Here is a 14,520-nt window from a genome sequence, read left to right as displayed (position 1 = left end):
CTGGTTTGAGTTGAGTGTCATTGAAATGAATAGATGGACAGAGTAGTAGATTGGATACAACTTGTTGTCATATGATTTTGTCCTTATGTTAAACAGTAATGGTTTTGTATTAACGTTATAATTCAAATTCACTTTAAGATATGAAAGAAATAAGCTGGCTAAGCTTATAAAAGGGCTGTGCATGTAATCCTTATATATCCGCTTCTGCCTAGGCATGAGCCCTAGAAAATAGGGTGTTTTGATATAAAAAAAAAGAGGTATAAAACTATAAGGACCAGATTTTCAAAAGTATACTAGGCTCATGAGGGGTTAATTGGTGGAGCCTCAGTGAACGCTTTGAAATGAGCAGCACAGCACCTGTAGCTTGCCGACTTAAGGAAAAATATGTAAAGATTTCTGAGAAGCAGAAACAAGCGATATATTTTAAATCTCACTTAGTTCTCAGCTTTAAGGCAGCAGTAATGGATTCTAAGCCTTGCTTCGTTTTCGCCTTTTCTTCCTCCCTTTCATCGCCTCGTGAATATTTACGGTTATTTCTCTCTTTGAGGGTTTTAACTTTTATATCTTAGGAATGTAAGGGAGAATGAAACACTTTTTTTTTTCTAAATCGGATATTTAAATACAGTTTAAATATTTCAGAAAATAAAGATAGGCAAGAATGGCATGTGACCAACACATCCAAACTCTCTTCATGGAGGTGCATTGGGCTGATTGAATTTCCTTCAGCGATAAAGTAGAATGATTATAGGTTTTTTAGAGTCTCTCCCATAGATAAAGGGATATGGTCCATTTTGCTTCTGGAATTATTTAGGAATAGAACATCTAATACTGCTGTTTTAAGTTCATCAAGGTTGATAGTTGCCTGGGAGTTGGATGTTCTGCCTGGTGTTAAACACCTTCAATATTTTGTCACTGAAAACTGATTCTATATTGTTTGCAAAATCTAGATCGCATTGCAAAAGTACATATTTTTCCAAGAGGATACTGTATTTTAACTCTGCAGTGTAAAAATGTATCATTGAGAATTAATTAGTATTATTGCATTAGTACCTAGTAATTACTGTTCAAAGTACTGTACTGTACAGCATAGATCTGCCTGGCTATTAATCTCTAGCAAATAGAAGCTATTAGCATGATATTTTATGATTGTGATAACATTTTTAGTCTAAGCTTTTACTGCTCATCTGAGTATTTGCAGAAGGTCCAAGTTTGATAGACATATAATTAAGCAGCACGCAGGCAGGGAAATATACTAGTGTTGTATGTAAGGAAAGTTTGGTGTCTACTTCTTCTAAATCCCATACAAAACCCATTATGTAATGTCTCGATATTTAGGGGCTGATTTAGAGTTGGCTAACGAGTGCGTTCATAGAGCAAACTCTTGGAAGGTCTGCGTCTTGTAAAATAAGACCCCGATTTAGCATTGGCCAAAAATAGGCACAAAACACTGTTTGAGTGAGTCACGTTAATCTAAGGACCCGAGGCGTGTCTATGCTTATATTATTTCAATGCGCTTAATATACAGTAGGTGTTCACATGTTAAATTGCACCTGTCTTATATTAGCTTCTTATATTCGGGGACAATTTAGAGTTGGTTGAAGGCTGTTCTTAATTTAAGAACCCTTCTTAATTATGTCCCAGCATGGTCCAGGTGCAGGATTAGCTAAACATATATAATACCACTTTACAAACCCACCATTTCCTGCGTTTTTCTTTGGAAGGCATGGCTGCAATTGCTGCTTTACTCATATGCAAGCACTACCTGGCAATGCGTGCTCCCTAGGAAAATAGATCTAGTCCCCAAGAAGAAGAAGAGAGAATATATAGGGTTAATGTATGTGGCGCTTTGACTTCCTCTCTGATATATTTGTGCTGGCTTTTCCTCTCAGCGTGCTTGATTCCTCCATCATGATGTGGCAGAGCTTGCTTCTGCTATGCAGAGTTGTTGCAGACTGAAGGAAGGCCCCAAAAGTAACATTTTATAGGGCGTGTACTCCCTTCCGGAATCCCTGAAGTTATTATAATGTCCCGAACAGAATGTTTACGTAGATGTACGATTGCGCCAGATGTTCAAATCACGCAGACCCAATGGGGCCAATTTAAGACCTCTTTATAATTTAAGAGCGGTTGTTGCGCCGGGCTCTAAATCAGGGCCTTTTTCTGAACTAGCAATGGCGCGGCACTATCTTCTTTCTGGTAATGCTATTTCTGCAACTATGCGGCTTATTCCGAGATTGCTGATCCATGCGGTCTCACACGCAAGCCCCATCGGCGCTCAGATCGGCGGTCCTTGAGTCTTAACTCTAAATCAAGTGCTTAGTCTGGAATTCAGTGCATGCTATATGAATCTATAACGGCTGACATCATAATATGCGGTGTAGAGTTGCAGTTCCATTTAATTTGCTGTCATTCTGAAAAAATGGGGGTACAGTGGGTAATTGTGCAAAGTACTATGCAGAATGAGGCACGGCTGCAGTCATTTACATGTCATTGACTAGTGTGCAAAGATGCAGTGCTTCTTATTATGCAATACATTAGGCATATGTAATTAGCACCACAACCTATTAGACTGATTTAGGTTCAGAAAGGCGTGAATAAAGATGCCTGACTCCCACACACCCCGCACAAACTTTTATTGCTATTCATCATTATAAAATCTCTTCTTGTTAACAGACGCCGGCAAAGTAAATTGGGTTTTGTAGTGTGGCGATTGATTAAATGTTCTTATTTGCAAATAAAAGTTAAATGTGTGTCACTGTTTGACACTCTTGTTGCTCTGATGATTTATTTTATCTCCAGAAGAGAATAATGGACATTGTATGTATCTGTGTGTGGTTTTACTGCATGATTGTTAAAGATATTGGTTATCATGAATCTATGTTTTCTTGGTGTTACATTTATAAACACATTGTAAAATGAAGTTCACCTATGACTACTAACCCTACTAACCCAGCCTGTTCATCTTGTTCTCTGTTATTAATCCCTGCTATGCGGGCATGGGCTTGCATTGTAGTTCCCCTGCAATGCAAGGCAAGATATTCCAGCAGAGAGATGGTTAAATAGCCAATTCTACAAAGAGCAGTTTGCATTAAGTAGTTCCTTCCACTAGCTAGAGAGCACTGCTCCGTAATTGGTCAAATGTATCGGAGAACACATTCTTCGAGAATAAACTGGGGTTAATGGAATGGAAACATTGGGTGTGACGCAGAATAATTTTAAATATTTTCTGCTTCCGTCTGCAACAAGTATAGAAATTGTTAATGACGTTTCTAACATTGGACACAGACCGTTAGCCAGGACAGGTTTGTGCTGCTTCACACTTGGCAGATTTTCTTGGATGGTAAGGAAATGGGAAAAAAAACATTGAACAAAGGCAGCAGATTTGAATAATCCTATTATAATGAGTGCAAGGCGTAGGCCCTCCTTAATTCTGCCTAATTTACAATATTCCCTCTTGTAGGCCTTTGCTTTATATGCTATAAAGCCGCTTTTCCAAGCAGTTTTAGTCCCATTGATGGTTTTAGCACTAGGAAGCAGCATCGCATGATATTATTGAGTAGGGGTTTTTATGTTCTTGCATCAATTTAATTTAAAATTGACTTGAAGTACAGTATAGATTGCTTCGTGGACATGAAGATGGTAAGCACAACTAACGGGGGGGGTTATTAATAAGACTGTGATAGTGCTGATCGGGGCACGATCTTGTGGTAACTACCATTGTCATTTTCTTATGAGGCTAACTGAATTTGCCCATTTTGTTGCATGACCCCAATGAAACTATTTGCAAACATATACAGAATGGGAACAATTTCTGTAACTTTATATCATCACACTGATGTGTACATTCGCCCCTGAATCAACACAGGTGGTTCAGTCATTTTGACTGAGACACTGATTGAGCCACCTGTGCTGAAGCAGAGATATACTTAAACCCTGACCTGTTGGTGGCCCTTTAGGACTGGAGCTGCTGCTCCCCCCCCCCTCACCCCTCCATCCCCCGGTCTATAGAGAATAAGGATGGGCCCTTTCAATTATGTTTTGGTTCTAAAAAAAAAATTTATGTTTTGGTTTTGCCAGAAATCAATGGGTTTTTGGTTTGGATCTGTAAAAATATGATAGGAAACACAACTCCAAAAAAAAAAACAGTTTTGAGAACGTTTTAAAGTCCCAACCTGTGTGCAAAAGTCTGCAGGATTTTTGTCTTCGAACGTAAAAGTTTACCAACTTTATTTAAAAAAAAAAAAAGAAAAGAAATAGCTATTGGTACAGTTTGGGTTGGATTCAAAAGTGTATTTCGAAGTTTGAGTCGGTCATCCGAATGAACGCTGAAGTTTAAACCTATTCACCTGCCCATCCTGGTCAGAGAAGGAAATCTTTTTCCATCCTTTACTTATTTTTTTGTTAAACCTTTGTAGTTCTGTATATATCAACTAAAAGTAATCTCCTGCTCTGTGGGTCTTTAAACGTCTACTCTCCTATAACTGTTAGGCCTCGGGCATTCTCAGCGCATAATGAGAGCGGCTTTAGCAGGGGCTCGCTTACGCTTACGCAAGCGTGCGGAAACGTAAGTCTCAGCAAAATTTTAAATTCAAGGGAGCGCAGGGCCGGTGACGTGAGCGGTTCGCCCAATGAGGGCGAACCAGCTCCGTAACGTCACAGCCCTCCCCCCTGCCCCCCCCCGGACGGCGCGCGTCTAAGGCCAGGGAAAGCACCCGCTTTCCCTCAGCGCGCCTTCGCCCGGCTCCATTCAGCCTGGACGCAGCCTTATGTTTGTTATTCCTTCTGTACAGTATTATTGCTGCAGATACAAAATGTACTTTTGGTTTGATGCTTACTCTTGTAAGTGAGCCAAATTAGGGACTACAGCGTCAAAAGAAGCCTGCAGAAATCGATGGTGTTTTTTTTTTTTTTTTTTTTTAATTTGTTCTTTTTGTTTTTATTTTATAGTGTAGAGACAAGAGATTTAGTGCTTTAGTGCTCCCTCGTGCAAAACAAAGAACAGAGAAATACTTTCCCTTGAAATTGAATTCTTGCAGGGGCACAAAAATAACGAGATTCAGCCCAGGATGGAGGGGGAATCAGATCAGCTGTTCTCTGTAGCACTGCATCTCAGATGTTTTGAGTTCTAAAAGTAACTAAAAACTTCTCAACACTTTATTGAAATGAGCTTTAATTTAAAAAAAAAAAAACAAAACAAAAAGTTAAATAAAAAAGCAGACATTGAAGGCTTCTCTTTCCTCGTTAAGCCGATTGTGCCAGGTGGCTATGAATTCCTTAGAGTCTCCCCTTGATAATACCAGTAACACATCGTGGCACCTTGACAACCTTTTACAGATGCTAACAAGACAATCTATCAAGAAAGTCATTTCAATGCATAATTGTCATTTGGAATAACTTGTAACATCATGTTTGGAGAGGACAGAGGGCACAGATTCAGCCAACATTAGTATAATCCAAATTGGGAATTTTATCAAAAAGCAGATTTTGCTTCTCAGGTCCTGATATTCAATTAAGCCCTGTACACAGACAATACGTGTATTTGTTGTCCTTTAAAGCTGCAGTTCAAGCAATATCCTAAACATGTTTTTTTTTTTAAATAAATCAGTTCTTTACTATGAGAAAATACTTGTACCATTTAAATAAAAAAAAACAACAATTTAAAATAATTTGTTAATGTATTCTAATGTAACAAGCATTTTTGTTCCTATATCAACCATTTATAAAGTCACATCCCCTTCCCCTTCTGACTACTGCTCTCTCTAGCAGTGAACCAGTTGAATCTAGTGCCTGCCAGGTCACATGATCTTCCTCACAGAACTTTGGCTGTCAGTGCAGCAGAAGAGGACCCAAGATGCATTTAGTGAACCCCCAGCCGAATCTTCAGCGATCGATTACAGGAGAAAGGATCGATCAGTAACTTAGCTAATCACTTTTTTTTTTAAACAACAGCTTGACCTGCAGCTTTAAACCGATGTACAAACAAACAAACTATAATGTACGTTATATCCCCAATCTGTTTATGTAAAAAACCATTTCTGAAAAAGACATTTGAATCTGTTATGTATTGCAGCTGTAGAGAAAGTACTGGGCTTCCCATTTATTTCGGACCCATGGACAAATGCACCACTGATAACGTATCATCTGAAGTAACAATTTACGCTGATATATTTGAAGTATTCCTGTTGCTGTGTGACAGTGCTTCTACGTTTGCCATGTAAATGCCATACAATTTACTGTAGCAAATGAGTTGTTGCTCAATTATTATTTTTTAGATATAAAAAGCCCTTTTTGTGGCACATTTTCATTTTTATTTAAACTAAAGATATTTTAACTTTGTACATTTAAGCATGCAAACCAATCTTGGAACAATACAAAATAATGAAAGTTCTATAATATATAAAACATTCTATTGTCAAAGGCTAGTTAGGAACCATTGTTTAACTGAGGGAAGTAATTGAAAAGTTGCAGTAATCAAAGATGTGGTGTTAACAAAAAAGAGTCCTTGTAATAATATATTTTATGTTGATATCCAAAATGAACAGGAGAATATGACAGAGGTAAAGTAAAATAGCAAAATTAAAACCTGGAATATGGAGTACAGTTTTGGCACTACTTAATAAAAGATGTTATGGAACAAAAAAAAGTGCAGAGAAGACCCACAAATTAATAAAGGGGATGGATAATCTGATTTATGAGGAGAGGCTAGCTAAATTAGACTTGTTTCCATTAGAAAAGAGGCGTCTAAGAGGTGATATGATAACTATATACAAACATATATGGGGACAGTAGAAGGAGCTTTCAAAAGAATTATTAATTCCAGGGCAGAACAAAAGACATGGGGTCATCCCTGAAGATTGGGGAAAGGAGATTTCACCACCAACAAAGGAAAGGATTATTTACAGTAAGGGCAGTTACACATGTGGGGTACATTACCCATGGACACTGTGTTGCAGATGCAATAGATATCTTTAAAGGAGCAAACCAAACTTTATTTAAAATGTAGGATTGAAGCAGGTAGTCTCCGGAGCTGAATCCAGTTCATTTTAGCTCCGGGGCCCCCTTTCTTCAAGAGATCCTTAACTTCGAAGGGGGTGCCGGTATCTCTTTGCTTTTTAAAGCTCCAGCATCACTTGGCCTATAGGAAGCCGCACCGGATGATGACATGGCTTCCTATTGGTCCATAGAGCGCAGGAGCTTTGAAAAGTGGCCATTGTGTGATCCCTGCTAGCCGAGCGGTGCAGCTACAGGCGCCCCCAATGGAGATAAGTATCTTCTGAAACAGAGTGTCCCTGAAGCTGAAATGAATAGTGTTCTGCTCTGGAGACCCCCTGCTTCAATACTAGGTAAAAAAAATTATTGGATAACATTTCACTGGGTTTTTTTTGTTTGCCTTCCCCTGGATCAATACTACTGTAAATACAAATATAGAAATAAGTATCTGTCGACTAAATTTAGCATAAGTTGAACTTGATGGGCGTATGTACTTTTTAACCTCATCTACTACGTAACTATGTAACTATGTAACAGCAATTTGTGCACAAAAAAAAGAAGAAATATAGACTTTGGACCACATTAGAAGACAGTACTGTAATTGTGTTTTCCCATCCACTTACAATTTATTTGGATCAATCCAATCTACACTTAGTCCAAAAAGTTGTTAATTTGGTCTCTACCACTGCTATATTTGAGCTAGAGACTGGTAGCATTGACCCACTGCACAACTTACTGTGGTTCAGCTCATGTATAGGCAAGTGAGAGCAGGATCCAATTTCAAATGTTTTCAGTGAGCAAAGTTTGGCGCTTCACTATAGATCAGGAATATCAGACGTCATAATCACAACTCCCCTGAAGAAATTGGTGGCTTATTTTCAAGTTCTGCAACGGAGAGAACGTCTACATGGCGTTGATGAGCTAGACCCAAACATCTCGTGTCCGTAATGGAGCTTTCACAAACATTTGTAACACTATTTACCTATAAATTGTTATTTACCTATAAATTGGACCAGTACTGAAGACGAACAGAACCCCTATGAAGCACTCTCTTCCTGTGTGAGATGGTGAATGAATTAAAACATATTTATTCAAGAAACTTCGTTAAAACAATGGGGTTTAAAACATTTATTAAATAGTACCAAGGGCCTCATGCAGAGAGCAGCGCTATTTACAATCTCGCCATTTTCCGGCGAAAATCGCGCAAAAAACAGCTGAAAATGGCGAGGTAGGAAAAAAGCGCCTTTTTTTTTTTATTTGAAAATCTCACCGCGCGGCTGGCGAGAAACTACATCTCGCCAGTCTGAAAAATATCCAAATTCAGAAAGGCGCGCTCGCCATCTAGCGGCTGTTTTTGGCGCGATTTTCTTCAATTTTCTCCGCCAACTAAAGTTGGCAAGAAGCAGGAGCTCGCCGGCTATAGGGAAAAAAAAAATGCGAGATTTTTTTTTTCTCCCTTTCAGCTGCGCGCATCTCCTCATTTACAATTCTCCACATGCAGTAATGCTAAAAATAGCGGATTTCGCCCATTTCTGCATATGGAGAATAAAACTCTCCATTAAAGCTACTTTTTCTTAAACTCTCCAATTTATTCTAGCGCTGCTCTCTGCATAGGCCCCCAAGTGTTTTATAAACTCTTGGGGTAGGTTACTCCAGAGGAGTGTCGAATGGATATTAAAATCCAGTGTTGGTGAACTCACCAAGAATTGCACAACTACCTAGAATTGTATTATACAATCATATCTGTATAACTGGCTGCAACATATAGCAGCACAGTATAAGGTCTCTGTGTATCGGTGCACCAATTAGTACTCAATTACTGTGGCACTACATATAAGGTCATCACTATCGTTCCCCTACAACACCAATCTCTAGCTAATCGCTCTATATGAGGATTACTAGGGCCAGTGAGTTCACCAACACTGGACTTTAATATCCACTCGACACTCCTCTGGAGTAACCTACCCCAAGAGTTTATAAAACACTTGGTACTATTTAATAAATGTTTTAAACCCCATTGTTTTAACGAAGTTTCTTGAATAAATATGTTTTAATTCATTCACCATCCCACACAGGAAGAGAGTGCTACATAGGGGTTCTGTTCGTCTTCAGTATTACCACTATTTTGCCCCTCCAAGCACCATTCCCTCCACCACAAGCTGTAGCGGGGGTATCTGATAAGTGTAAGACTATAAATTGTACCCACTGTTATCAGAATTACAGCATGTGCAAGAAAGAAAATGAAAATAGAATGACATAAATATGGACTGTATTTTCGGGCAGTTGGTTACACACAGAAAGTAAGAACACGTGCTAGGATGGCGCTTTTCAACAGGCAGGGATGGGTGATAATAATCAGTGTGAATACATCAGATTAATAATCACAGATCCAATCTCACTGTACATGGATAGGTGTGATTAAGTGCGGTGAACTACACGTGATTAGTGACAGTACCAACAACAAAAGTAACTGTGATGAACATCACTCGCGGTCTAATACAGCTCAACCCCATTATAGCACGATCCGCTACAACGCGAATCTGATTATAACGCGGTCTGAGCGTGGCTCCCGAGATTTGAAAGCCTCCATTTTGCCGCACGAGGACATACTTGCATCTAGATCTATCTCCTCTTTGCCGTCAGCTCTCTCCTCACTTCGTAGGGCTGTGTCCACGTGCTCTCCTCTCTGCAGCTGTCAGCTCTCGTGCGTGGTGTCGCAGTGGAGGGTCACATGCGCCAAAATTTTTACATGGTCCCGGTTATAATGCGGTCTCATTCTGTGGCCCCCAAGGACCGCGTTATAACGGGGTCCAGCTGTACGATGAAATTACTATATGTGTAATATAAAAAGAAGAAAATCCCAAATAAGTGAAATGGGATCCTCCAGTCAACCTTCAATAGAAACGTTGTTTCCCAGTTTCTTCTGATGCAATGGTTCCAGAACGATGAGGGAGAGGAGGAGGTCTGACACGTTATGCAAAAGAGAGTGAAAAGACTCCAATAGGATTGTATGCAAGTACTAGTAATTGGAAATTATCTAATCAAACTCCAATGGTTAGACGCACACTTTGGTGAGTAAAAACAGGCAAATCACAGTCTGTGGCAATGTCAACGGATGTCGGGATGTGTGCGCGTTTACTCGAAGAAAGAACAGAGAAATACCATAGCGCATTGTCCTGGAACCATTACACCCAGAAAGTAACCATAGTAAAAGATAAGTAAACTTGGTGTCATTATTGAACGGTTTCCTGAGAATTTTGTTTCCAGTTCACACGTTTCTGAATTTTACTACCACTCTGCTAATAAAAGAGTAGAAATACTGCAAGATAAGGTAAATGATAAAAGCGCTCAGCTTCCCTCAGAGGACTGAAGCACACTTTACTAGGGGTATACCTTATCATGTTACATTGTTACTCTTTGAGAAGTCTCATTTTCTTGTAACATTTTAGGTACTGTAAAGTGCCCCTGCAGTTCTTCTCTGAATTAAATGACCAATTATTGCTTTTTTTCTGTTAGATTTAATATTTAGCGTTGTGATGCTGTTTCACTAATGAAGACCGGACTGTTGAATGTTATTTTCAGCAGCTTAAATAAATTCAAATAAATGCAACAAATTAAAAGTCATGCATAACAATTTTGACCATTTTTTTGTTGTTGCCTACTTTAAAGCGACTATCCCACTAATGTGCAGTAATGGCCGGGACATGTCTAAATGGCGACATCTGGGTGATTGTCTTCTTATTGCAATCTGACCTATAAGTAGAGACACAGGATCATAGCATTTGCCGGCAGATATGAAGCACTTTGCCCCGTGTCTACTCGTTTATCTGCTGTGAAACCTGAGACCTTATTTCATCCTTAACTTTTTTTGTTTGTATTTAGAATAGCCTTATGTCTATCCCACGCATGTTAAACATTCCTTTATTCTATTAGCCCCTACCACCTCTGCTGGGAGGCTATTGCACTAATCCACTACCCTTTCTATGAACAAGTATTTCCTCACATTTTCCCTTAGCCTGTCACCCTCCAACTTCAGAGAATTACTTCTTGTTCTTCTCTTCTCTTCTATTATCATGTTCTTGTATAGCTGCTAGTTGTACGCAGCGCTTTACAGAGACATTTTGCAGGCACAGGTCCCTGCCCTGTGGAGCTTACAATCTATGTTTTTGGTGCCTGAGGCACAGGGAGATAAAGTGACTTGCCCAAGGTCACAAGGAGCCGACACCGGGAATTGAAGCAGGTCCCCCTGCTCCAAACTCTCAGACTCACTGAGCCGCTCCTTCTCCCTGACCTAATTAATGTCTCGTTTAATCCCTGTGGTAACTATAACAGAGCTCTGGGGATCGTCGCTGTTACAGGTAAGGCCTCTTTGTATATCATTAGTACTAACGTCCGTTATTGTAACACGTTACGGCTAAAAACAGCACTTCACGCATCGTTAGTAATCGTTGAAGATCCCTGTTAACACTTAACAATATTTTAACTTAAATTAACGCCTCGTTAAGTCAATAACGGAGCCTTGTGAGTCTGGGCTGTAGTGTGTGAAATTAACCACCAAACATATTAAGCATGTCCAAGCCGTTTGAAATGGGTGGTATGCAGATCGCCTGGAAAGTCACGACCACAGGTCACGACCACAGGTCACGGCCACAGGTCACGACAACAGGTCACGACCACAGGTCACGGCCACAGGTCACGGCCACAGGTAGGCAAAATAGGGCTTTTGTGAGGAAGCGTAGGGAGGGGGGATAAGGAGAGGTGGAGTGGGATAGGTACCAGTGTAGGAGATGGCCCATTGACCAAATATATTAACCTATACTTCACGTGATAGGATACCTGTGAACACGCCTCAGATACCTACGCATATGTAAATAGTGTATAGAGTATGGGCTTATCTGTTTGGAGGTATATTAGACAATGGGTCCTCTCCTATATCTCTTTCTCTGTATCTCTCTAACAGAAGTCCTTTTTCACCAACCTGAGAGTGTCAAAATGTGATATTTTTACGCATTGTGCATTCTTAATGAATATGATGAAGTCACCAGATTTGTATCGCATTAAAATCCATGCTGTTTTGGGGCAATTCTGCATTCACAATATCGTAGTTTAGATTAGCTCCTTGGAGCTACAAGAACCGTACATCAATACTTGGAAAGGCATCTCAAAGACCCAATTACTGAATACCGAGAAAAGAAATAAACATGTTTCTATTGCACAGCATGGTTTCACAGTGGAAAGATTTAGTCAGACCAACGTGATAACATCCTTTGTGGTAAGGATGAAAGTGATAAATGAGTGATATTCTATTTACTTTTTAGTTATGCTTTTGACACAATGCTCCATCATAGACTAATAAGATGCTGTCCCATTTTGACATTGATGGCAAATATAGCACATTTCTAGGAAGTTATTTCAGTACAAAAAGTGTAGACTTACAGAGGACTTTGGCTATAGGGAATTGGTGAGGGGTGTAAAGTCACAGATGTTTTAATGAAAGCATGTAACAAGGGGTCTACCAACAGTTCTTGGTGCATTGCATGGTTAGCCAACATTATGGTAACAGAAATAACTGGGAAACTATGTGCAGCTGCTGAGTAATTGCTACAAAGCTTTCTGTATTTATTAAGTTGTGGTCACCATACTGCTGCTAAAGCAAATAATGGAGAATACTAGAATAGATACAGAAGATGGTAAATTAAATGAAATCACTGCATATTGACAACTTTTCATTAAGTAGCAAGCATAGGACAGTTTCTTTAAGCAGTTCAATTTTTGGCTCTCATCATAACACCAAACATACATAGAATATCCGAATACTAGTCTTAGTGTGGAGGTCTTCTGTTGGCGTCCAGCCCAGGAGCATAGGGCAGTGGATTTAATCCCTGGCCAAAACAGTCACAGTAAGATAAGTACAGAATTGTGAGTAGTGGTCTTGTAATATACCTATGTGTCAAATGAATTCTCAGTTACTAAGTAGCAGTAATTCAGGGTAAATATTATGGTAAACCCAAGAGACTTCAACCTCCCCCCCACCCCCCCAAGAAATTCCAACAGGTTAGTTGATATTTGTGCAAACCAATAAATGCAGAAAACGGTATAGAATTAATTACGTATATTTTACGTTAAATTAGTACATTTATGATGAATTAATTAAAAGACCATTGTAATGTCATGCTTTCAAATAACACATACTCCAGTAGAAGCTATTAAAATAAATAAAAATATCCGGGTCCTAAAATAGGCGAAAATAAAAGTTTCAAATTATCATCCCATCTCAAAATGAATTTGCTGGTATTTTAAATTAATTTTACCCAACAAATTCTGCTTTCGAGAAACCGACATCAAAGCATCTTTGTAAGCAGCAGCACATGCATTTAATCGTGTCTTTGATTGGTGCCTGAAGATGGACATTTACTGCTATTCATTGTGTATCTATGTCCCCACTAATTCAACGACGTTAATGTGTCTATCAACCTTTTGTGTCCATGTGAAAGACTTTTATGATTCAACCTCAAGTCCTTTATTTAAGAGCTTTCTGCAGTTTCTTTTTTTTTGTCTATGTCAGCAACCAGCTTGACAAATGGAATTTATTAGCTCTATAGTACCTGTAACTCCAGCATAATTAATTATACAGTAGAATGATTGGGCACAGGTCTGCTTTCAGATTTGAAGAGGGTATTCTTTTAATGGATTTATCCCCACCCATCTTGAGCCCTCTTTCACCCATTTATTGCTGGAAGAATGCATTAATATGCCCACGAACAGAGATTCATTGTATCTCTGTTTTCGTTCTCGAAGATACAGCATGGAAAATATGTCTACATTGAATTTAACTGAGGGTCAAAGCATAAGAGAGACACAGTCTTTTCCATACACCCCCAGAATCAATCCAAAGGATCATTAACTTCAAGCAACATTTAAAGAATTCCTTTGGCACTGTATGTTTTTACATGACCAGGGAGGTGGCCAGGTGGTTCTCCCTTCTGCCCGCTTCGGCCCCTTAACTACCCCAAATAACGACAGGAGACAGAACTGGAGGTAAATGGCTGCGGCTATTTATTAAATTAAGAGGGGTAAATGGTGTTCCTGCCAGAGTGTTCCTTTGAGGGGAGGGTCAGCCAGCCCCCGCGCCGCTGCCGTCCACGCGAGCGGGTAATCGATGTCATGAATATCTGACCTCACCCACTCGTGCCCCTGCCGGGCTCAAACAGCCCAGCTCCCAGTCTGGCAAGAACAAGCACCTCCCCCCACGAGCCGCCGCGACAAAGGCAAAGCCGGACGATGACCCCTCCTGCTTGGAACCTTGTTCCTTTCAAGATCAGCAGAGTATCAGCATTCCATACTGCAACAGAACAGAGAAGCATTAACACCACATACCAGACATGTGTCCGTGCTCCCGAGCATACCCCGCTCACATTTTTCTGCTGGTTGCCCTCAGATTGCCCTATCCTAACTAAGGGGACGGGTGGGTGAGAATTTGCTGGCGGGTGGCAAATAGGACGTACCCCCGCCAGCTTGGCCATAAATAGT

The 14,520-nt window shown here is 39.8% G+C and overlaps 1 protein-coding gene across 9 annotated transcripts in view; it reads left to right on the top strand.

The window, feature by feature from the left end:
• The window catches only part of NLGN1 (neuroligin 1), a 476,103-nt gene that overhangs the window by 129,670 nt on the left and 331,913 nt on the right, over positions 1–14,520 (top strand). The gene's annotated exons all lie outside the window — the stretch shown is intronic.

The sequence above is a fragment of the Ascaphus truei genome, chromosome 14, assembly GCF_040206685.1.
Source record: "Ascaphus truei isolate aAscTru1 chromosome 14, aAscTru1.hap1, whole genome shotgun sequence".
NCBI classification, from domain to species: domain Eukaryota; kingdom Metazoa; phylum Chordata; class Amphibia; order Anura; family Ascaphidae; genus Ascaphus; species Ascaphus truei.
This window is presented reverse-complemented; position numbering and strand designations above follow the sequence as displayed.